General features: G+C 50.7%; 1 protein-coding gene across 1 annotated transcript in view; it reads left to right on the forward strand.

Moving 5' to 3' along the window:
- Window positions 1-24,299, forward strand: part of STK39 (serine/threonine kinase 39) — a 479,134-nt gene that overhangs the window by 294,476 nt on the left and 160,359 nt on the right. The gene's annotated exons all lie outside the window — the stretch shown is intronic.

Here is a 24,299-nt window from a genome sequence, read left to right on the forward strand (position 1 = left end):
TTGGTAAAGAGATGTGTAAGGATGAGATAAAAGGAAGGGCAGCATTCAGACAAAAAAATTTAATAGTTGTAGGAGATACAATTGAATGAAAACCTTAGTATTGGAAAATGTAAGCAAAAAGTAGCAGTAGCATATTAAATAATGGCAGATAAAGACCTGTAAGGTCCATCCAGTCTGCCTGAGAAGATAAATTCCATTACATAAGGTATGAGGTGATACAGCATATGTATACCTGATCTTGATTTGTCCGTGCCATTTTCAGGGCATAGACCGTATCAATCTGTCTGGCACTTTCCTTATTCTAAAACTTCTGAAGTTATCATATAAGCCCTTGAAAAACTTCATTACAGCCCTTCCAAATCTATCCAGCCACGATCAGGGCACAGACTGTAGAAGTCTGCTTATTACCGGTTTTGCCTCCCAATTACCAGTGTTGCCACCTAGTCTCTGCTAAGCTGTTTTGGATCGATTCCTTCTAAACAGGATTCCTATGTGTTTATCCCATGTATTTTTGAATTCCATAGTTTTCATCTCTGCCGCGGGAGGGCATTCCAAGTATTCACTATCCTCTCAGTGAAAAAATACTTCCTGACATTATTCCTGAGTCAGCCTCCCTTCGACCTCAATTCATGTCCTCTACTTACCACCTTCCCGTTTCTGGACAAGGTTTGTTTGCGGATTAATACCGTTCATTTGAACATCTGTATCATTTCACTCCTAGTTCTCCTTTCCTCCAGGGTATACATGTTCAGGACATCAAGTGTCTCCCCGTACATCTTACTACGCAAACCGCATACCATTTTTGTCACTCTTCTTTGAACTGCTTCCAGTCTTTTTACATCTTTAGCAAGATGTAGCCTCCAAAACTGAATACTACAAGTGGGGCTCCACCAACGACTTGTACAGTGGCATCAATACCTCCTTTCTTCTACTGGTTGCAGCCTAGCATCCTTCTGGCCGTGACAACTGCCATGTCGCATTGTTTCGTCACCTTGAAATCCTTGGTCACCATCACCCCAAGGTCCCTCTCCTGAGCCGAGCTTACCAATCTCTCCCCTCCTATCTGGTATCTCTTGGATTTTTGCACCCCAAGTGCATCACTCTGCACTTCTCATTAAATTTTAACTGCCAGACCCTTGATCATTCTTTCAATGTTTGTAGATACCTTCTCATTGTTTCTACTCCCTCCAAGGTATCCACTCTATATTGGCTACCTTCATGTCATCCGCAAAATGGCAAACTTTTCCTTCCTTGTCATCAAGCAGATGAAGCCATTACGTATGGGTTATGTCCATCAACCAGCAGGGGAGATAGAGAGCACTCAAACTTTCACAGTGCCCTCTTGGCCAGCTAGCTCCACTGCCTCTTCAGTATTCTCTATCTCCCTTAGCAGGGTGGCTGCAGCTTGTTCGAGCTCCAGAAAAATCTGCCGGGAGGTGGTTCCTGGCTTGCCAGTTGTTAACCGGGGTGTTGGAGGCTATAGCAGCTTCACTTTAAAGGCACATAGGTTAGCCCTTTCCCTGCCTTACCCATACCTCTGTGGATGTGGACATATTGCCTTGCTTTCCCTGTCCTTACCCACCAACAGTGGATGCAGGCATATAGGTTCGCCCTTTCCCTGCCTTTCCCACTCATCTGAGCCTCCGGAGTCTTCAATATCTCTGCTTTCCTCACAGCTTAAAAAAAAAAAAGTTGCGTCGCGTTTTTAAATGCAGAGACGCTGGAACAGAGGTTTTTGACCTGATTTTCAGCAGGATCGTAGTTGTACACTAGATCCTTTGAGGTAAGAGTGTTTCCCAACTCCTCCGGGGTGGGCCCGCGATCGGGGCGATTTTGGCGCGAAACCGCCATTTTGGATTTTACCGCCGTTTTTCGGCGATGGCTGCGGACAATGTAAAGCGCTGTTCCACTTGTGGCAAGCGCAAATCAGCAGCAGGGCTCTGTAAATCGTGCTTTATTGGCGTAGGAGCCGGCCCGAGCATGGCGAGCAATGTTTCTTCCCGCTCTGAGCTGGCAGCGGGCGCCATTTTGCTTACACCGCATGGCGCGGCCTCCGTGGACACGGAGAGACCTGAGCCGGGTGGGGCACCTCGAGATGAGGTTATTTCAGGAGTGGCTAGCACCGGACAGGATTTGGGTGCCCAGGGTGAGATTTTCTCCCCGGATTTTGTGCTTTTGCTGCATAAAGCATACATGATGAAAAGAGCCCTTCCTCAAGGGTCGCCTGAGGCTCCTCTGATTGCCCCCCCCGATGGATTCTGGCCTGGGACTGCCCAGTGAGGCTTTTTTCCCGGATGCTTGGCCTAAAGATAAGCGCAGAAGGGTTAATTCCCCTTCAGATTGTGGTGCACCTTCCCCCCCCCCCCCCCCCCCCCCCGTGGTCGGGGTGTGAGGATTCAGAGAACTCTGACAGAAGTTCTTGGTCTGAGGAACCAGATTCAGGTGCGGATTTACCACAGGATCTGGATGATCCCTCCGTGGTGAGGATTTTCCACCGTGATGAGCTGCCAGCGCTTATTTCAGATACCCTGCAGGCCCTCTCGATTGAAGATCCTGACAGTGGCATGGCCTCCTCGGGTAATCCCAGGATGGCTAGTACCAAGAAAGCTGCTCGGGCCTTCCCTTTGCATGACTCCATCCTAGAGCTTGTTTCGGCTCAGTGGGCTGACCCCGAGGGACCTTTGAGAGTTTCCAGGGCTATGGGGCAGTTATACCCTCTGCGTGAGGGACATATGGCTCGTTTTCAAATGCCTACAGTGGATGCCCTAGTCACTGCGGTGACAAAGAGAACTACCCTTCCTGTTGAAGGAGGTGTTGCCCTGAAGGATGTTCAAGACCGTAGGCTGGAAACAGCGTTGAAACGGTCCTTTGAAATTGCAGGTCTCACTGTTCGGGCGTCTGCATGCAGCTGTTATGCTGTGAGAGCCTGCCTAGCTTGGCTGCAACAGGCAGTGGCTCAGCCCGGAGATGGAGCGGAGCCCTTCTTGGATGTGGCTCCGCGGATGGAGGTGGCCTTGTCCTTTCTGGCTGATGCCCTTTATGACCTTGTCAGAGCTTCGGCTAAACAAATGGCAGTAGCAGTGGCGGCTCGCCGTCGTCTGTGGCTACGACACTGGGCAGCGGACATGGCCTCTAAGCAAAGGTTGGTGAAGTTGCCTTTTCAAGGACTTCTCCTTCTATTTGGTGAGGAGTTAGAGAAAATTGTGAAAGGCCTGGGTGATCCAAAACCCCAGCGCTTGCCCGAAGATAGGCAGAGGCCTTCCTCTAAGGGCCAGGCGGTCCGCTCCTCGTACAGACCTCGCTTCCGTGAAGCTAGAAGGTACCGCCCGGGGCGTTCTGCTGGGTTCACTTCACGTGCCCGTGGTCAGCAGAGGAACTCCTTTCGCTCGGACAAGCGTTCCGCAGCCGGTGGCTCAAGACCAGGAGTTCAGGGGCGACCCTCTCAATGATGGTGCGCCGGCCCTCTCCTCGATGCCTGTCATCGGAGGACGGCTTTCCCTCTTTGTCGAGGAGTGGGCCAAGATTTCCTCAGATCAGTGGGTTCTGGACCTGATCAGAGATGGATACAGAATAGAAATCAACGCCCCAGTAAGAGATGTGTTTGTGGAGTCCCGATGCGGTTCTGCGGTCAAACGGGCGGCGGTGGAGGAGACTTTACAAGGTCTGATTCAGTTAGGGGCAGTGACCCCGGTGCCTCCCGCCGAGCAAGGCTGCGGCCGATACTCCATCTACTTTGTGGTGCCGCGAAAAGGTGGGTCCTTTCGCCCTATTCTGGACTTAAAAGAAGTGAACAAGTCCCTGAGAGTGCGGCATTTCCACATGGAATCCCTGCGCCCCGTCATTGCGGCGGTTCAGCCAGGAGAGTTTCTCACGTCTCTAGACCTGAAAGAAGCTTACTTGCACATTCCGATTTGGCCCCCGCACCAGAAGTTTCTGAGGTTTGTGGTGTTGGGAAAACATTTCCAGTTCAGGGCCTTGCCTTTTGGCCTCGCCACAGCTCCCCGAACCTTTTCGAAGGTAATGGTGGTAGTAGCTGCTTTTCTCAGGCGAGAAGGTATCAGGGCTCACCCGTACCTAGACGACTGGCTCATCAGAGCAGACTCTGCAACAGAGAGCTTACAAGCTACAGCCAGAGTGGTCTCAGTACTGCAATCTCTAGGCTGGGTCGTCAATATGGCCAAAAGTCACCTGTCCCCTTCACAATCTCTAGAGTTTTTGGGGGCCAGGTTCGACACAGTCTCGGGCTATGTGTTCCTACCCGAGCTAAGGCGGTGCAAGCTTCAGAATCGGGTCCGTCTGCTCCTGAGGATGCCCCGCCCGCGAGCTTGGGACATTGTCCAGCTGCTGGGATCAATGACAGCCACGATGGAAGTGGTACCCTGGGCGAGAGCGCACCTGAGACCTCTACAGTATTCCCTACTCCGGAGATGGTCTCCTATTTCTCAGGATTACCAATGCAGACTTACTTGGCTCCTTGCGGCCCGTCTCAGCATGGAGTGGTGGCTCTCGGACAGCATGCTGCGGCGAGGAATGCCGCTGACACTCCCCGTTTGGTGCCTAGTGGTAACAGATGCCAGCCTGAAGGGCTGGGGCGCACACTGCAAGGGGAAGCATGCCCAGGGTCTATGGACACCCGAGGAGTCGGAGTGGTCCATCAACCGCCTAGAGTTGAAAGCGGTGTTTCAGGCGCTTCTGGCCTTTCAAGTGACCCTGGAAGGATTGGCTGTCAGAGTGATGTCGGACAACATGACAATGGTGGCCTATATAAATCGACAAGGCGGAACAAGGTGCAGAGCACTAGCTGCGCAGGCCGAACTGATTTGCCACTGGGCCGAGCTGCATCTTCAGTGTCTGTCGGCAGCTCATATTGCAGGTCAGAGCAATGTGCAGGCCGATTATCTGAGCAGGCATCAGATCGATCCAGCAGAATGGAATCTGGCAGACGAAGTATTCCTGCAGATCTGTGCCAAATGGGGCAAGCCCGTGATGGATCTAATGGCGACAAGTGCCAATACCAAAGTCCCGTGCTTCTTCAGCAGACGGAGAGGTCCTCGCTAGGCGGGGTTGGATGCCTTGGCTCAACCCTGGCCTCAGGGTCTACTTTATGTGTTTCCCCCATGGCCCTTGATAGGGCGCCTGCTCTTGCGGATTCGGCTGCACCCAGGAGAAGTGGTCCTCATCGCCCCGGATTGGCCAAGGAGACCTTGGTATGCAGACCTCCGACAGATGCTCCTGGAGGCTCCTCTGCCATTACCTCTGGTACCGAACCTGTTGACTCAGGGACCGGTAGCCATGGAGGACGCCGGCCGCTTTGGTCTTTCGGCATGGCTATTGAGAGGGCGCAATTGAGGGATAAAGGTTATTCCAATAAAGTTATTTCCACTCTCCTGCAAGCCCGCAAGCGGTCCACTTCTGTGGCTTATGCCAGGATTTGGTGCCTGTTTGAGTCTTGGTGTGCTTCCAGAGCCATTGCTCCAATGCGGGCTCCTGTCTCGCCGATTCTGGACTTTTTGCAGGAAGGTGTACAAAAAGGCTTGGCCTATAATTCCCTGCGGGTGCAGGTGGCAGCGTTGGCCTCCCTTCGTGGTAAGGTGGAAGGCGTGTCTTTGGCTGCTCACCCAGATGTGGCACGGTTTCTTAGAGGGGTGCTTCGGCTCCGACCTCCAGTGCGAGCACCCTGTCCAGCTTGGAACCTGGGGCTAGTTTTGAAAACCCTGCAGGCATCTCCTTTTGAGCCGCTTCGGCGAGCATCGGAGAAAGATTTGACACTGAAGGCCGTTTTTCTGGTGGCCATTACCTCGGCGAGACGGGTGTCAGAGCTCCAGGCGCTGTCCTGTAGAGACCCATTTCTGCAATTTTCAGAGTCCGGAGTCACGGTTCGGACCGTGCCTTCCTTTATGCCTAAGGTGGTTTCAGCCTTTCACCTAAACCAGCCTATTTTCTTGCCCTCTTTTTCAGAGGAAGAGTTTCCAGAATCTTTTGGGCAGCTGCACCTTTTGGATGTGCGCAGGACTCTGCTGCAGTATCTGCGAGTTACTAACTCTTTCAGGACTTCTGATCATCAGTTTGTTTTGCTATCCGGTTCTCGCAGAGGGTCTCCAGCGTCTAAAGCCACTATTGCCCGCTGGCTGAAAGAAACTATCTTTTCAGCTTATCTGCTGGCCGGCAGGGTTCCGCCTGTAGCCTTTAAGGCACATTTTACTAGAGCGATTTCTTCCTCTTGGGCTGAAACTGGAGCACTCTCTCTTCAAGAGATATGCAGTGCAGCAACATGGGCTTCTAAGCTCTCCTTTGCCCGACATTACAGGCTGGATGTGGCTGCCAGGAGGGATGCGCGTTTTGGTGCACAAGTGCTAGCGCGTGGTGTGGCTTGTTCCCACCCTATCTAGGGATTGCTTTGTTACATCCCATACGTAATGGCTTCATCTGCTTGATGACAAGGAAGGGAAAATTAGGTTCTTACCTTGGTAATTTTCTTTCCTTTAGTCATAGCAGATGAAGCCATGAGCCCTCCCTGTAAGACTGTCTGTATGCTGTGAATCTGTTTTTCAGGTTCTGTTCTAATTTCCTGAAGTTCCTTCCTTGGGAGAAAGTTGGAAAACAATCTTCAGGATTCATGTTCAGTTTAAATTTAGGAGGATGTGTTCATTCCCTCCAGCATGTTTTTTTTGGAGGATGTGTTGATTCTCTCCAGGAGGCGCGTGTGTTCCCCTCCAGTTCTATAAATAGGAGGATGAGTTCATTCCCTCCAGTGTGTTGGGAGGATGTGTGATTCCCTCCAGGAGGCGCGTGTGTTCCCCTCCACTTATTCAATAAGGAGGATGAGTTTATTCCCTCCAGGAGGATGTGCATTCCCTCCTTTATGAGTTCATGCCCTTATGATGGGCCATCGTTCACTGTGAGGAAAGCTCTTGTGATTCCCATTGCAGTTTGCCATACTGCTTTGGAAGCTTCAAATACTGAAGAGGCAGTGGAGCTAGCTGGCCAAGAGGGCACTGTGAAAGTTTGAGTGCTCTCTACCTCCCCTGCTGGTTGATGGACATAACCCATACGTAATGGCTTCATCTGCTATGACTAAAGGAAAGAAAATTACCAAGGTAAGAACCTAATTTTCCCATCTAACCCTCCAGCAATGTCTCATAGAAATATATTGAACAGAATTGGACCCAGCACCGATCCCTGAGACACTCCACTGCTCAGTTTCCTCCAAGCGGATTCCATTTACCACCACCCTCTGTCACCTGTTGGTCAGCCAGTTTCCAATCCAGTTCACCACTTTTGGTCCTAAGGTCCTCTCAGCTTATTTATGAGTCTTCTGTTAGGGACCGTATCAACGGCTTTCCTGAAATCCAATTAGATTATGTCTATCTCATCTCCTTTATCCAGTTCTTTGATCACCCAGTCAAAGAAGTTAATCAGATTAGTTTGGCAGGATTTTCCTGTGGTAAATCCATGTAGTCTCGAATCCTGTAACCCGTTGGCTTTTAGAAAGTTAACTATATTTTCCTTCAGCAGCAACTTCATTATTTTTCCTACCACCGACGTGAGGCTTACCGGCCTGTAGTTTTCCACTTCTTCCCTGTCCCTACTTTTGTGAAGAGGGACCACATCAGTTTGTCTGCAGTCCTGAGGAACTTCTCCCATCTCTAAAGATCTATTAAATAAATCCTTAAGAGGTCCTGCCAGGACATCTCTGAGCTCCCTCAGTATCCTTGGATATATCCCATCTGGCCCCATAGCTTTATTCACTATCAGATTTTCAATGCTTATAAACGCTTTCTTCCGTGAATGTTTCATTCTCCGAGGACAAGCAGGCTGCTTGTTCTCACTGATGGGTGACGTCCACGGCAGCCCCTCCAATCGGAAACTTCTCTAGCAAAGTCCTTTGCTAGTCCTCGCGCGCCCGCGTGCACCGCGCATGCACGGCCGTCTTCCCGCCCGAAACCGGCTCGAGCCGGCCAGTCTTCTTTTGTCCGCACTCGGTACGGTCGTGTTTTCGCCGTGTCGAGCCCCGGAAAGTCGACCTCGCGCGTCCAAATTTATTTTTTGACGTGTTTTTTCTTCGGAAAAGTCTTTTCAAGTGTCGGGAAGTGCTCCGGAAACCCCCCCCCCCCGGGTTTCGTGTTAATCCTCCCCGTACTTCCAGCTTTTTGCCCCGATAAGTTTTCTTTCGTCGTCGGGGTAGGCCTCTTTTCGGCCTCGGTCGAGATTTTCTCCCTTACAAATTTTTTGGTGCTCTTTTTCCGTCATTTCGGACTTTGATTTCGCCGGCGCGATTTTTCCGCCCATGACATCGAAGCCTTCCAGCGGCTTCAAGAAGTGCACCCAGTGCGCCCGGGTTATCTCGCTCACTGATCGACACTCGTCGTGTCTTCAGTGTCTGGGGGCCGAGCACCGCCCTCAGAACTGCAGTCTGTGTTCCCTGCTTCAAAGGCGGACTCAGGTAGCGAGATTAGCCCAGTGGAACGTGTTGTTCTCGGGCTCTTCGTCGGCATCGGCACCGGGATCTTCGAGTGCATCGACGTCGTCAGCGTCCAGACCATCTTCCTCGGCCGCCCCTGCATCGAGTGCATCGAGGCATCGGGCCTCTGCATCGGCGCCGAGACATCGGATAGCTGCATCGACGTCGGTGGTACCGGGACCTCGTCTGCTGATGTCGTCGGACGGTGGTGCATCGTCAGGAGTGCAGGTGAGGGCTGTCCATTCCCCTGCTGGTGGCGGTGAGCCTTCGGGTGGGTCTCCTCCTACCCTGAGGGCTCCTGCGGTACAGCCCCCCCGAGACCGACCTCCTTCAGCCTCGGCCCCGAGGAAGCGACGGCTGGATTCTACGTCCTCCTCGTCGGTGCCGGGGAGCTCCGGTGACATGCTTCGGAAGAAATCGAAGAAGCATCGACACCGGTCGCCTCCCCGCGTCGGCACCGAGAGCTCTGGGTCGCCGAGGGAGTCGGCACCCAGCAGGCATCGGCACCGAGAGAACCGCTCACCCTCTGTTCAAGAGGTGTCGATGCGCTCCACTCTGGACAGCCCGGAACAGCCTCCTCGCCCGGAACAGGTTCTGACGTCGACGCCTGCATCGACCTCTTTGCCTTTCTCTGCAGCCACTCTGAACGAGAGCCTCCGGGCCGTTCTCCCAGAGATTCTGGGAGAGCTGTTGCGCCCTACCCCTCCGGTACCGGCGGTGCTTGCGCCTCCGGTACCGTCGAGCGTGGCGCCAGCTGGCCCATCGCCCGGGGTGAGGTCCCCGACGTCGGTACCGCGTGCGGTGCCGACTGCGGCCACCTCCCAGGAGGGCTCCCCGACTACGTCGGCGGAGGGAGCTTCGCCGATGCGGGCCAGGGAGTCTACCTCTCGACGACCCCATCGTGGACGTGGCTCCACCGAGTCGAGCCGGGCGAGGTTGCAGACACAGGTTCGTGAACTTGTGTCTGACACCGAGGGTGAGGCCTCGTGGGAGGAAGAAGAAGACCCCAGATATTTCTCTGACGAGGAGTCTGAGGGTCTTCCTTCTGATCCCACTCCCTCTCCTGAAAGACAGCTTTCTCCTCCTGAGAGTCTGTCTTTCGCTTCCTTTGTCCGGGAGATGTCTACGGCCATCCCCTTCCCGGTGGTTGTGGAGGACGAGCCCAGGGCTGAAATGTTTGAGCTCCTGGACTATCCTTCTCTACCTAAGGAAGCGTCCACTGTTCCCTTGCACCATGTCCTAAAAAAGACATTGCTTGCGAACTGGACAAAACCTCTAACTAATCCCCACATCCCCAAGAAGATCGAGTCCCAGTACCGGATCCATGGGGACCCAGATCTGAAGCGCACCCAGTTGCCTCATGATTCTGGAGTTCTGGATCTGGCCCTAAAGAAGGCTAAGAGTTCTAGGGAGCATGCTTCGGCGCCCCCGGGCAAGGACTCTAGAACCTTAGACTCCTTTGGGAGGAAGGCCTACCATTCCTCTATGCTCGTGGCCAAAATCCAGTCTTACCAGCTCTACACGAGCATACACATGCGGAACAATGTGCGGCAGTTGGCGGGCTTGGTTGATGCTCTCCCCCCCGAGCAGGCCAAGCCTTTTCAGGAGGTGGTCAGGCAGCTGAAGGCGTGCAGAAAATTCCTGGCCAGAGGGGTGTATGACACCTTTGATGTTGCGTCCAGGGCCGCTGCTCAAGGCGTGGTGATGCGCAGGCTCTCATGGCTGCGTGCCGCCGACCTGGAGAATAGACTCCAGCAGCGGATTGCGGACTCGCCTTGCCGTGCGGACAACATTTTTGGAGAGAAAGTCGAACAGGTGGTAGAGTCTCTCCACCAGCGGGACACCGCATTCGACAAGTTCTCCCGCCGGCAGCCTTCAGCATCTACCTCTACAGGTAGAAGATTTTTCGGGGGAAGGAAGACTGTTCCCTACTCTTCTGGTAAGCGTAGGTACAATCCTCCTTCTCGACAGCCTGCGGCCCAGGCTAAGCCCCAGCGCGCTCGCTCTCGTCAGCAGCAAGGGGCGAGCTTTTGACTGGCTCCAGCAGAGCATAGCCGACATCCAAGTGTCAGTGCCAGGCGACCTACCAGTCGGGGGGAGGTTGAAAGCTTTTCACCAAAGGTGGCCTCTAATAACCTCCGATCAGTGGGTTCTCCAAATAGTCCGGCAAGGATACACCCTCAATTTGGCCTCAAAACCTCCAAATTGTCCACCGGGAGCTCAGTCTTACAGCTTCCAGCACAAGCAGGTACTTGCAGAGGAACTCTCCGCCCTTCTCAGCGCCAATGCGGTCGAGCCCGTGCCATCCGGGCAAGAAGGGCTGGGATTCTATTCCAGGTACTTCCTTGTGGAAAAGAAAACAGGGGGGATGCGTCCCATCCTAGACCTAAGGGCCCTGAACAAATATCTCGTAAAAGAAAAGTTCAGGATGCTTTCCCTGGGCACCCTTCTCCCCATGATTCAGCAAAACGATTGGCTATGCTCTCTGGACTTGAAGGATGCCTACACACACATCCCGATACTGCCAGCTCACAGACAGTATCTGCGATTTCAGTTGGGCACACGCCACTTCCAGTACTGTGTGCTACCCTTTGGGCTCGCCTCTGCGCCCAGGGTGTTCACAAAGTGCCTAGCTGTGGTAGCAGCGGCACTTCGCAGGCTGGGGGTGCACGTGTTCCCATATCTCGACGATTGGCTGGTGAAGAACACATCCGAGGCAGGAGCCCTGCAGTCCATGCAGATGACTATTCGCCTCCTGGAGCTACTGGGGTTTGTGATAAATTATCCAAAGTCCCATCTTCTCCCAGTGCAGAAACTCGAATTCATAGGAGCTCTGCTGGATTCTCGGACGGCTCGCGCCTATCTCCCAGAGACGAGGGCCAACAACTTGTTGTCCCTCGTCTCGCGGGTGCGAGCGTCCCAGCAGATCACAGCTCGGCAGATGTTGAGATTGCTGGGCCACATGGCCTCCACAGTTCATGTGACTCCCATGGCCCGTCTTCACATGAGATCTGCTCAATGGACCCTAGCTTCCCAGTGGTTTCAGGCTGCTGGGGATCTAGAAGACGTGATCCACCTGTCCACGAGTTTTCTCAAATCCCTGTATTGGTGGACGATTTGGTCCAATCTGACTCTGGGACGTCCCTTCCAAATTCCTCAGCCACAAAAAGTGCTGACCACGGATGCGTCTCTCCTGGGATGGGGAGCTCATGTCGATGGGCTTCACACCCAAGGAAGCTGGTCCCTCCAGGAACGTGGTCTACAGATCAATCTCCTGGAGTTGCGAGCGATCTGGAACGCTCTGAAGGCTTTCAGAGATCGGCTGTCCCACCAAATTATCCAAATTCAGACAGACAACCAGGTTGCCATGTACTATGTCAACAAGCAGGGGGGCACCGGATCTCGCCCCATGTGTCAGGAAGCCGTCAGCATGTGGCTCTGGGCTCGCCGTCTCGGCATGGTGCTCCAAGCCACATATCTGGCAGGCGTAAACAACAGTCTGGCCGACAGACTTAGCAGGATTATGCAACCTCACGAGTGGTCGCTCAACTCCCGAGTGGTGCGCCAGATTTTCCAAGTGTGGGGCACCCCCTTGGTGGATCTTTTCGCATCTCGAGCGAACCACAAAGTCCCTCAGTTCTGTTCCAGGCTTCAGGCCCACGGCAGACTGGCATCGGATGCCTTCCTCCTGAACTGGGGGGAGGGCCTGCTGTATGCTTATCCTCCCATACCTCTGGTGGGGAAGACTTTGTTGAAACTCAAGCAAGACCGAGGCACCATGATTCTGATTGCTCCTTTTTGGCCGCGTCAGATCTGGTTCCCTCTTCTTCTGGAGTTATCCTCAGAAGAACCGTGGAGATTGGAGTGTTTTCCGACCCTCATTACACAGGACGAAGGGGCTCTTCTGCATCCCAGCCTCCGGTCCCTGGCTCTCACGGCCTGGATGTTGAGAGCGTAGACTTTGCCTCTTTGGGTCTGTCGGAGGGTGTCTCCCGCGTCTTGCTTGCTTCCAGGAAAGATTCCACTAAGACGAGTTACTTCTTTCTATGGAGGAGGTTTGCCGTCTGGTGTGACAGCAAGGCCCTAGCTCCTCGCTCTTGTCCTACACAGACCCTGCTTGAATACCTTCTGCACTTGTCTGAGTCTGGTCTCAAGACCAACTCTGTAAGAGTTCACCTTAGCGCAATCAGTGCATACCATTACCATGTGGAAGTTAAGCCGATCTCAGGACAGCCTTTAGTTGTTCGCTTCATGAGAGGTTTGTTTTTGTCAAAGCCCCCCCGTCAGACCTCCTACAGTGTCATGGGATCTCAATGTCGTTCTCACCCAGCTGATGAAACCTCCTTTTGAGCCACTGAACTCCTGCCATCTGAAGTACTTGACCTGGAAGGTCATTTTCTTGGTGGCAGTTACTTCAGCTCGTAGAGTCAGTGAGCTTCAGGCCCTGGTAGCCCAGGCCCCTTACACCAAATTTCATCATAACAGAGTAGTCCTCCGCACTCACCCTAAGTTCTTGCCAAAGGTCGTGTCGGAGTTCCATCTGAACCAGTCAATTGTCTTGCCAACATTCTTTCCCCATCCTCATTCCTGCCCTGCTGAACGTCAGCTGCACACATTGGACTGCAAGAGAGCATTGGCCTTCTATCTGGAGCGGACACAGCCCCACAGACAGTCAGCCCAATTGTTTGTTTCTTTTGATCCCAATAGGAGGGGAGTGGCTGTAGGGAAACGCACCATATCCAATTGGCTAGCAGATTGCATTTCCTTCACTTACGCCCAGGCGGGGCTGGCTCTTGAGGGTCATGTCACGGCTCATAATGTTAGAGCCATGGCTGCGTCGGTAGCCCACTTGAAGTCAGCCTCTATTGAAGAAATTTGCAAAGCTGCGACGTGGTCATCTGTCCACACATTCACATCTCATTACTGCCTGCAGCAGGATACCCGACGCGACAGTCGGTTCGGGCAGTCAGTTCTTCAGAACCTGTTTGGGCTTTAGGATCCAACTCCACCCCCCGAGGGCCCTGTTTGTTCTGTTCCAGGCTGCACTCTCAGTTAGTTGGTAAATTTTTTAGGTCAATCTCAGTTACGTCCTCGCCGTTACGAGGCCCAATTGACCATGGTTGTTGTTTTGAGTGAGCCTGGGGGCTAGGGATACCCCATCAGTGAGAACAAGCAGCCTGCTTGTCCTCGGAGAAAGCGAATGCTACATACCTGTAGAAGGTATTCTCCGAGGACAGCAGGCTGATTGTTCTCACAAACCCGCCCGCCTCCCCTTTGGAGTTGTGTCTTCCCTTGAAGTGTATTGTCTTGCTACATACTGGACTGGCCGGCTCGAGCCGGTTTCGGGCGGGAAGACGGCCGCGCATGCGCGGTGCGCGCGGGCGCGCGAGGACTAGCAAAGGACTTTGCTAGAGAAGTTTCCGATTGGAGGGGCTGCCGTGGACGTCACCCATCAGTGAGAACAATCAGCCTGCTGTCCTCGGAGAATACCTTCTACAGGTATGTAGCATTCGCTATATCCACTCCTTTCCCAGATATACCCTCGGCAGCCAACTGCAGTCCTTCTCCATTATTTTCTTCTGTGAACACAGAAGAGAAATATTTAGCATATTTACTTTATCCTCATCACTCTGCCATTCTCAGCATCTTTCAGTATTACAATTCCATTCTTATCTTTTCTCCTTTCCCCAATATATCTGAAAAAGGTCTTGTCACCTCTCTTTACATCTTTAGCCATTTTTTCCTCCGCCTGCACTGTCGCTAGTTTTCTCCGAGGACAAGCAGGCTGCTTGTTCTCACGACTGGGTTGACGTCCACGGCAGCCCCCACCAACCGGAACAAAACTTCGCGGGCGGTCCCGCACGCAGGGTACACCCACCGCGCATGCGCGGCCGTCTTCCCACCCGTGCGCGACCGTTCCCGCTCAGTCTTTTCTTTTCCGCGCTGGAGAGAGCCGCGAATTTTCTCTTTTTTCGTTGTTCTCCGTTTTTTTCTATTTAGTTTCTTTTAAAAAAAAAACGCTGAACTTTGTTTTTCCCTCGTCTCTTAGCGGGGGCGTTGTGTTGCGGCCTTGTGGCTGCGCGGTCGATTTATTTTCGAGGTGTGAATTTTACCGCCACCATCGACGACTTTGACTTCGCCGACGCGATTTTTCCGTCGATGTCCTCGAAGGTCCCGAGTGGATTTAAAAAGTGTGGTCGGTGCGGCCGGCATATCTCGCAGACCGACACTCACGCTTGGTACCTCCAGTGCCTTGGGCCGGAGCATGATACCAAGACGTGTACCTTGTGTCTCGGTCTCCGGAAACGGACACAGGTAGCGAGGCAAGTTCTTCGGGACAGTCTTTTTGGAACTTGCGCCGGCCCCTCGACGTCGACTTCGACGGCATCGGTATCGACGGCCGGTTCTTCGGTACCGGTATCGATGTCCATGAAATCGGCACCGACGGCATCGACCCCAGGAGCACAGGTCCCGTCAGCCCACCGGCTCTCCGGAGACGGCAGGGGTGAGAGGCCGCGTGGGCAATCGGCCCCGGTCACTCCCTCTACCCAGGGCCCTCGGGACCGAACCCTGTCGGACCCGATCCTTCGAGGCCGAGGGGGATCTACTTCCTCTTCGTCTGTACCACCGAGCGCCGATGACGGGCACCGCAAGAAGGCGAAGAAGCACCGTCATCGGTCGCCCATGACGCATCCGGCTCCCGGCGCCAGGGATGAGTCGACGCCGAGGAAGCGGCAGCGTCGAGAGGAGAGGTCGCCCTCTGTAGTAGAGGTACCACCGCGGCAGGGTGCCAGCACTTCGGTGCAGTCTCCTGGACCTGAAAAGCTTCCGGCACTGACACCTCTACCGGCCCCCTCGCCTTTCCCGACAGCGGGCCTGGACGAGTGCCTCCGAGCCATCCTTCCGGGCATCCTGGAAGGGCTGATGCGCCAGACTGTGCCGGTGCCGGGGGTGCTTGCGCCCTCGGCACCGTTGATGGAGGCGCCGGCGTGCTCTAGCCCGGTGCCGAGGCCTTCGACGCCAACGCTGCTTGCGGCGCCGGTCTCGACCGCCACGCAGGTGGAGTCCCCTTCGACTTCGATGGAGGGAGCTTCATCCCCGCCGGCGCGGGAGTCCACCGCTCGACGACGCCACCGGGGTTTGTGATAAATTACCCAAAGTCCCATCTCCAGCCAGTCCAATCTCTGGAATTCATAGGAGCTCTGCTGAATTCTCAGACTGCTCAGGCCTTCCTTCCCGAAGCGAGGGCCATCAACCTCCTGTCCCTGGCTTCGCAGACCAGAGCGTCTCAGCAGATCACAGCTCGGCAGATGTTGAGACTCCTAGGTCATATGGCCTCCACAGTTCAATGTAAGACCGTTGAAATAAGAATGATTGAATATTTTGACACACAACAAACAGGACTTAATAAGGATCTGGGTTTTCTAACCCATTATAAATCATAAGCTGTATTTCTCTGTTTATTTCTCTGTTTATTACCCTCCTCTCACCTACCAACACCCATTCTGTTAGAATATCAATGAAATACTTTGATGTCCCCATGCATACCCCCACCCTCCCACTCTGTCAGACTGTCAAAGTAATGCTTTGATGTTTCTCTTATATATACTATCTGCTACCACATTTGCTTATTTCCGATCTGACGAAGAAGGGCAACCTTCGAAAGCTAATCAAGAAATGTATTAAGTTATGTCCAATAAAAAAGGTATCATCTTATTTTCTTTTCCATGTTTTATTTTGTTTGATTTCTATTCATAACCTTTAAGAGTGGACTAACACAGCTACCACACCTCTCTAGCTTTATCCATTAAATTCGATGAGTTGGTAAAAAAATGTTGATGTCGTGAAAGAAGATTTTTCTACTAAATATAATTCGATTCAAGCAGAAATAAAACAATTACAAGAATTTAATTCAGCGATGTTCAAATATAAAACAAATTTACATAGAAGAATAGAACAGATTGAAAATTATAATAGAAGATTAAATTTCTGTCTTCTGAATTTCCCAAAAGTGCCAGGCCAGTTACCTTTAAACTTATTCAAAAGATATTTGCAAGACATTTTAAAAATTCCTCAGGACGCTATTCCTCTTATCAATAAGATCTATTACTTACCTAAAAGACCTGGGAAACAAGTTGGGGAAATCGAAGGAAGAGAAGGAAAAATTGATATTGATTTGAACAATATATCAGTTATTTTGGAGCAATCCATAGAAAGTGTATCTGAAAGAGCTACATTATTGGTCTCCTTTGTCTTTGAGCAGGACTTAAATGCTATCATGATACTATATTTCAAACACTCTAAGGAATTTTTTGGATCTGAAAAAATTTGGATTTATCCAGATGTTACAAAAATGACACGAGAGAGGTTTTTCTGAATCTGAAAAAAGAAGTGATGGAACTTGGGGGTATATTCTTTTTAGCCTATCCATACAAATGTTTGATTTGATTTGGTGTGGTGAAACTAAATATATATTCTACACTCCTGAACAATTGAAATCTTTTCTAGATTTAAAAAGGCTCAAATAATGTTAGAATAAGAAGATAAATGGAATATCACACAGCCTTTAAAATTGTAATATATGCTTTATATGTACTCCTATAATTTCCTGTTTGACACGCTTTACACGAGTAGTGGTCTAAGAAAGCCAATTTCAAATTCTGAGAATTTTCTTTTTGCTTTTACTTGTGATGATTTTCTAGGCGGTATACTTGTGATGATTTTCTAGGCTGTATTTCTTGAACAAGTGTTTGTACTTGTGAAATTTGTTGAAAAATTTAATTTAAAAAAATGCAATTCCAAAAAACAAACAGTTTAGAAAAATAGTTTTTAATAATGCAGTTCCAAAAACAAAGCAGTTCAGGAATCTCCATAGCTTCAAAAATGCAGTTCATAAGCCAACAGGACATGAATCTCAGCAGTCCCAATGATGCAATTCAAAATAAGTAATTCCAAAAGCAAAAAACGTTCCACAAAGAAAAACAAGCAGTTCAAAGAAAACAAGCACTTCCAAACAGGCAGTTCAAAGAAGCAGTTTAGAAATCCCATCAGCAGTTGAGAGGCAGAGAGCTCCCAGGGGTCCCCTCCCTCTTCTTGCCAGCTCTGTCTCCTGGCTTCCTCCCACTTGACCCCGTCGCTTCCTGGCTCCTCCACAATAACCACTGCCTTCCCTTGTTTACTAAGACCCCGCACCAAGCGGTTACCTGCTGTCTGAACCTTTTACCTTTGGATCTTGCCAGAGCTGCAATCTCCATCGGCTCCTCTTGCCTCACTTCCTCCTCCTTTTCTTCCCCCTTCCATTCCATGGGCTCCTTGCTCCACCCATTCTCCAGCTGATCCTCCTCCCCCTGATTAGTTCTGCTTAGAGGCTCCCCCTCCATTCCTGGCCTTCCGACCGTGTCTTGGATTTCACCTTTACCTGCTTTTCCCTTGGGCTCCACCGGGGGCTGCTGGGATAAGAAGTCTTTGATTCTGTTGTAAGACCTCCTCAAGGGCTGCTGGAAATCGTAGTTTTTACCCTTCCTCCAGCCCTCTGGGGAAAATGATCTATGCCTTCTCCTGACATGTGGAACTTCTTGAGCTAAGAATCTGGGTTGTCCCCTCCTCAGGGCCTTATCTTCTCCTCCACCGGTACCCCCCCCCCCTCTCTGTTCCCTTATACCCTTCTTCATAATTGGTAAAGGGAAAGAGAGAAACCAGGTAATGCGGGATGGGTGGGGAGGGAGAGAGAAACTGGTAAGACTGAATGGATGGGGAGGGAGATGGGGCAATACTGGATAAGGGGGAGAGACACAGAGGCTATGTTGGATGGGCTGAAGAGACTACTGCATGGTGGGGGGGGGGTAGAAAGAGGAGCAGGGCTAGATAGGCAGTGGCAATAGTGTGGGGGTAGAGAGGTAGGGACAGTGCTGCATGCTAGGGGGAGAGAAAGGCAATGCTGGATGGGGGGGGGGGGGTGGGAGAGCTGGAGAAAATGCTGCATGGCAAGGCAAGAGAGGCAATACTGTATGGAGGAGAGGAGAGAGAGACAGAGCAGTGCTGGATGTGAGGAGAGACAGGTAATGCTGAATGGTGCGAGTAGGTGGGAAGGAAGAGAAGCAATACTGTATGCCAGGTGCAGGCAGAGGCAATGCTGGATGGCAGGGGAGAGAGAAATAAGAGAGGGAGTGCTGGATGGCAGGAGGGAGGGAGACAGAGGGAAAGGTACTAGATAGGTGTAGAGAGAGACATAGAGGGTGGAGATGCTTGATGGCACAGGTGCAGAAGATTCTGGGTGGAAGGGGGAAGAGACAGATGAAATGCTAGATGTTGGAGTGGAGAGAGAGAAATAAGAGGGGTGCTGGATGACAGGAGGGAGGGCGACAAAGGTGCTAGATAGGTGGTAGAGAGACATATGGAGGGTGGAGATGCTTGATTGCAGAGGTACAGAAGATTCTGGATGGCAGGGAGAAAGAGGAAAGAATTATTGAAAGACTGGGGAATAAGAGGAAGAAAGGGAGAGCCAGATTGTGAGAAAGAAATGGAAAGCTGTAGGTAGACATAGTAAAACAAGTGAGAGAGAAATCTGAGTTGATGAGCAAAGAAATAAAAATGGAAGAAAAGGAACAGATTTGAAGTTAGATATAGTGGAGTAGGTGAAGAGAGAGGAAAAAAATGACAAATGGGCAGGAGACCTTTGGGGGGGGGGGGGGGGAGAGTTAAAATAAGAGGAAAGCGGTACCCAGAGATGGGATGGCCAGAGACCAAAGGTAAAAAAATAAAAAAATGTTTATTTTAAATTTAGGATGAAGAATGTGGTAGCTGTTAGTGCACTTTAAAAGTTAATAGAAATAAAAGAAATGTAAAAGAAGGTGACACATTTTTATCAGACTAAATTTTTTTGACTAGGTATTTTTAAGGCAAAAACTCCTTCCTAAGTGAAGACAAGCAAACTATAACAGCAGTATACTGTTCGTACCTGAAGGAGATTTTGGCCTAAGAAAGCTAGTCAAAAAATTTAGTAGTCCAAAAAAAGTATCACCTATTTTCCATTTTCATTTTATTTGTTAATTTATAATGTAGCAATTAAAATGTCAGTTTTTGAAATTTACATCTCTGTATTGAATAAAATTAGGTCTGCCACCTCCGTTTGGGCAGCGGAAGCCATGGGCTCTCTACTATCCTGAAAAGGATTGCAGGCTCCCTCTAAATACATACTTTCCCCAACTTTGTATCTGCTCATGACAGTTTTACACAGTCAGGGCAGTAGCAAACTCTGTAATTAGAAAGGAACCCAGATTTTAAAAGATATAGTAAGATAGTTTATTAGTATAAGCATCTCACCCAAAGGCAGTACAGGCAAATCAGACATTCATCTCTGGACCATACTACTACTACTTAACATTTCTAAAGTGCTACTAGGGTTACGCAGCGCTGTACAATTTAACATGGAAGGACAGTCCCTGCTCAAGGAGCTTACAATCTAAAAGACAGGCGTACAATCTAAAGACAAGTGTACCATGATGGAACGCTCCACACAGCAGGTACAGTCTAATCTCTCCCTTCAGCCTTCTGCACCCTTCTGCCTTTCGGAGTCTTCTGCTCCCCTACCCCAGCTAACAGCTGCTTTTATACCTTTTTACTACCATAGATCTCTATGAGCATTTTACTTTCCCACCTGCACTTTCATCATATTTGGCACATACATCCAATTATGACCAAGTCTCAACTTCAGAGAGTTTGCTTATCTCTTATCCAATTAGGACCAAGTTTCAACCTTAGTAAGTTTTCTTAACTCCAAGCTTCGCTCATCCTTAAATTTAACTTTTCTGCACCTGGCCTTATCTTTGCCCAATTATTTCTTATAGTTTCTCTGCATGCCTATGTCCAGCTGTACACAACACTTGCCAACTTTGTAACTCTGCCAAGGTCAATCAGGCTGTCACATTTCTTCAGTGAAGTATCAGGACTCAGAGATGCTATGATTTTACAGGCCTAGTTTGCTGTAGGAAGCCTGAACCTGTTTTTCACTGCATTCAATTTGTGACAATTATTTACAATATTGGCTCGGTACAGAAGGACATGTGTCTTTTTGTTTCTCTCGTGTTTCACTGTATGCAAAGTATTGCTTCATGGGGGTTCAGTTTAATTTTTGTCTACATATTTTTACTTTTAGTTTGTGGTTACTTATTCTATACTTGAGGGTGTACCTATGTTCGTCTGTTTAAAAAAATAAAGTTGGGTATTCTTTTAGCATTCAATGTCTGTGTAGGATTGATCTGTAATAATCCATCATGTTTAGTTTTACAGTAAGTGTATTCATGATCTACTGCTCACTGCAATATTTACTGTGTTGACTGTTCCTAGGTAGTGTACTTGTTATGTTACTTCTATAAGTTAGTGATGTTATGGTAAAGTAGGTTAGCTGTATAGGTCCTAGGTAATTTTTGTAGGTTTGATATTACAGGTACATCACAATAAGCTTGGAACTGAAGAGTGTTTTTGCTGAGATGACACCAAAATCAGAATTTTTTTTTTGTATGGTGAGTTCCTGAGGAAATGCTCATTTTCTGCTTTACATATTTATTTATTTAGATTTTGCTCACATCTTTTTCAGTAGTAGCTCAAGGTGAGTTACAGTCAGGTACACTGGATATTTCTCTGTCCCAGGAGGGCTCACAATCTAATTTTTATACATGAGGCAATGGAGGGTTAAGTGGCTTGCCCAAGATCACACGGAGCAGCAGTGGGATTTGAACTGGCCACCTCTGGATTACAAGACTGGTGCTCTAACCACTTGGCCACTCCTCCACTCCATAAGCACATAAAAGCTATACTGGGGCAGGCTGGTCCATCTAGCCTAGTATACTGCTTCCAGCAGTGGCCCTGTCCAGGTCACAAGTACCTGGAAGATCCTAACCAGTAACAAGATTCCATGCTGCCAACTCCAGGGATAAGTAGTGGCTTTCCCCATGTCTACCTTAATAGCAGGCTTTGGACTTTTCCTTCAGGAACTTGTCCAAACCTTTTTGTAAATCCAGAAACGCTAACTGCTGCTACCACATCCTCCAACAGTGAGTTCCAGAGCTTAACTATGCATTGAGTGAAAAAATATTTCCTTCTATTCATTTTAAAAGTATTACAATGCAATTTCATTGAGTGTCCTCTAGGCTTTTTATGTTTGAAAGAATAAACAATCCACATTTACCTGTTCTTCTCCACTCAGGATTTTGTAGAACTCCATCATAACCCCACTCAGCCATCTCTTCTCTAAGCTGAAGAGCCCTAACCTCTTAAGCCTTTCCCTATGTGAGAGGAGGGCTCTCTCCTTAATCATTTTGGTTGCCCTTCTTTGAGCCTTTTCTAATTCTGCTATATCTTTATTTTATTTTATTTTTTAAATATTATTCCATATCATCAAGCTGATCAATCCATAGACTGGTGGGTTGTGTCCATCTACCAGCAGGTGGAGATAGAGAGCAAACTTTTGCCTCCCTATATGTGGTCATGTGCTGCTGGAAACTCCTCAGTATGTTCTCTATCTCAGCAGGTGGTGGTCACACACAGCAGCAGCTCTGGCTAGGCCTCCAAGCCTAATCCTTAGGTTTTGTTGAGGCCTGGGGTTGAGGGCTCTTTTGAGCAAGTGCAAACCTGGTGGTGCCAGGTCCCTCCTTTTCTCCCCCCTCCCGCTGGCTCCGTTTAAAAAAAAAAAAAAAAAAATTTTTTAAAACGTCTTTAAAGGCGTTTAATTCGACGTTTCTTTAAACGTTCATTGCAGCTACTCACTGGGACACCAGTTCGTTACAGCTCGGAGCGGCAAGCAGGTAATTTTACCTTTTTATAGCGGGCAGGGGGTTCCCCGATTCTTCTCCTCGTGGCAATGGCGTCGGAGGGCGAGGGCGCAAAGGGTCGCTCCCCGGATCGCTGGAGCGCTTCTAGAGGGGATGCGGGGGTTTTACAACCTGATTCGCCCTTGATGGGTGATAGTTTAGTGACCGATGAATGTCCCGGTCGTTCCTCCGGCGTGGCGGTTTTTTCCCGCCATAAACGCCCATCCCCCGCTCCTCGCCTCCGCCATCTTGGCCGGCCACGCGGCTCGGACGGCTTCTTCGGGGCCGCCCTTGAGGTTGGAGACATTAATGCCATGAACGCCCTTAATTTGGGCGACGGCACAAAAGCGGCTAAAGTTAAGCGCCGTTCTTCCCGCGCGGCTCCTTCACGGAGTTTTGCGCCGGACGCCATTTTGGATGCGCAGCATGTCTCTCCCCCGCTATTGCGAGCGCCGGTTGAGAGTGCGTCTAGGGCTGTTGCCCAGGCTGCGAAAGTGCACAGTCTGGGGGGTTTCTCCCCCGAGTTTGTTTTGCTGCTGCATCAGGCTTTCCTCATGCAAAACGCTGCCCCTGCTCCCTCTTCGGATAAAGAGGTTGAGGTTCCCAGAGGTAAACGCCCTCGGGTTGATTTCCAGGCCTTGGAGGACTTTTGTCTCCTCCGATGTAGATGAGGGCAGCGTGTCTGAGGTCTCCCAACGATCCTTTGCGGATTCCTTGGAGGAGATAGATCCCCGCTCGGATGGAGCGGATGACCCCTCTGCAGCGCGGCTTTTTAGCCCAGAGGATTTGCCCAACCTGTTGTTACAGGCCATGGACACTTTGAAGATTTCCTCTCCGGAGGACGTCTCTCCCTCAGCCCCTGTTGGCTCTGCCATTATGCTGGGGACGAAGCGCCCGCCTAGAACCTTCCACGTGCATGATGCCATGCACACCTTAATTGCGGCTCAATGGGATGTCCCGGAAACGAGCCTTAAAGTGGCTAGGGCTATGTCCCGCCTCTATCCTTTGGCTGTGAGTGAACGTGAGGCCTATCTGTGGCCTACCGTGGATTCTTTAATCACTGCGGTGACTAAGAAAACGGCGTTGCCGGTGGAAGGTGGCACGGCCCTATAGGACGCCCAAGACAGAAGATTGGAGGCGGCCTTAAGGTCGTCCTTTGAGGCAGCTGCTTTAAGTTTGCAGGCCTCAGTTTGCGGCTCCTATGTGGCCAGGGCGTGCCGGACTATGGTGCAGCGGGCTTCCCCCTCGGATCATTCCTTGAGGGCTGATTGGCCGGCCCTGGAATCGGGCTTAGCCTATTTGGCAGACTTGCTGTATGATGTCTGGAGAGCCTCAGCTAAAGGCATGGCTCAGACAGTCTCTGCGCGGCGGTGGCTTTGGCTGAAACATTGGTCTGCTGACCACGCCTCTAAATCCCGCCTGGCTAGATTGCCTTTTAAAGGCAAGCTGCTCTTTGGGGTCGAGCTGGACAAAATCGTGACCGATCTCGGCACGTCTAAGGGCAAGAAATTACCAGAGGTCAGGGCTTGGGTTAGTACTCGTCCCGATACCTCCAGAGGACGGTTGCAGGAAGCCCATCGGTACCGCCCGGGCAAGTCGGGTTCCTCTGCCCCCTCTTCCTTCAAGAGGAATTTCTCCCCCAAGCAGCATTCCTTTCGCAGAGACCGCCGTCCCGGAGGTGCTCCCTCCGGTCCTCCCCCAGGGTCTCGTACCCAATGACGGGGCCTTGGTCCACGCCCCAGTGCAGATTGGAGGACGGCTGTCCTCGTTTCTGGGCGAGTGGACCACTATAACTTCAGACGCGTGGGTGCTGGAAGTCATCAGAGACGGCTACAAGCTAGAGTTCTGCCAACCCTTAAGAGACGGGTTTGTACTCTCTCCCTGCAAGTCTCCGGTCAAGCTGTGGTAGTGCAGCAGACCTTGGACAACCTGATCCGCCTGGGTGCGGTCGTTCCGGTGCCAAAAAAATCAGATTGGCAAGGGACGTTACTCCATTTACTTTGTGGTTCCAAAGAAAGGAGGTTCTGTCC

This window comes from Microcaecilia unicolor, chromosome 7, assembly GCF_901765095.1.
Source record: "Microcaecilia unicolor chromosome 7, aMicUni1.1, whole genome shotgun sequence".
In the NCBI taxonomy this organism is placed as follows: domain Eukaryota; kingdom Metazoa; phylum Chordata; class Amphibia; order Gymnophiona; family Siphonopidae; genus Microcaecilia; species Microcaecilia unicolor.